This window comes from Molossus molossus, unplaced genomic scaffold (genome assembly GCF_014108415.1).
Source record: "Molossus molossus isolate mMolMol1 unplaced genomic scaffold, mMolMol1.p scaffold_m16_p_18, whole genome shotgun sequence".
NCBI lineage: Eukaryota > Metazoa > Chordata > Mammalia > Chiroptera > Molossidae > Molossus > Molossus molossus.
The window spans coordinates 52,006,322-52,007,214 of NW_023425353.1; the positions used below are offsets into that span (position 1 = coordinate 52,006,322).

The window sequence follows — 893 nt, forward strand, 5'->3', positions numbered from 1 at the left end:
GGTTTTGAATGATGGTTGTTCTGAAGTTTAGTTGTGACTTTGATGTGGTTGTGGGAGGACGGATACCGCGGTTACCTGCCCGCCATCTTGACCGGAAGTCAATATAGCATTTAAATACCATAATTTAGAGTCACTTTTTGAGTAATTTTCTTTGATGGCACTTTGTACATGAATTTTGTTGTTGTTGTTACGAATTTTTAATACTTTAATACTGAGCTGAGTATCTGCTTCATTTCAGCTCCTTCACTGCCAAACCTGGGGTCAGGGACTGCTTCAGCCTCTCTGTCTTCTCTTGGTGATGACCAAGGTATAAAGGTATTTGCTGCCTCGGACTTTAAACTTCACGTTATCCTTATTTTTCTTGATCTTGACAGATTTGGCATCTTTCCGCCTGGCTGTGAGCAAAAAGTCCTTGATCTTCTCAATTTTGCGAGGCGTGGCGATGAGGCACAGAGAGCTGGCACCTCCAATTATCCCCCTATTCCCCATACACCACCCAAGAGGAACTTAACGTCCAGACGCTTTTGAATTTAAAAGGCGAATGTTACTGCTTTGACCTCTGTTGCTTCTCTAAGCTCACCTCCACCCCCACCGCCCTGCTCACAGCAATAATGACCATCTATCAAGCTCTTCGATAATTACAGTCTACGGTTCAGCATCATGACAGATTTGGTTGGATCAAACTAAATCTACCCAGAAAGAAAATGTCATTTTCTATTTTCATAATAGACTTCTGACGAAATCTCTAATATTACCATCCTTCTTTATGAAAATCTATATTGCCAAGGACGAACTGCTAAGCCAAAGCCAATCAACACGTATGCCAGTGTGATTCACCTGGATTCTCGTTTAACCAGTTCAGACTTCAGAAGAGACATTTGCTTCATTGCACA

The 893-nt window shown here is 41.9% G+C and overlaps 1 pseudogene; it reads right to left on the minus strand.

The window, feature by feature from the left end:
- Positions 1-229: 229 nt before the first annotated feature.
- Positions 230-489, minus strand: LOC118632954 (annotated as a pseudogene).
- Between the last annotated feature and the right edge of the window lie 404 nt (positions 490-893).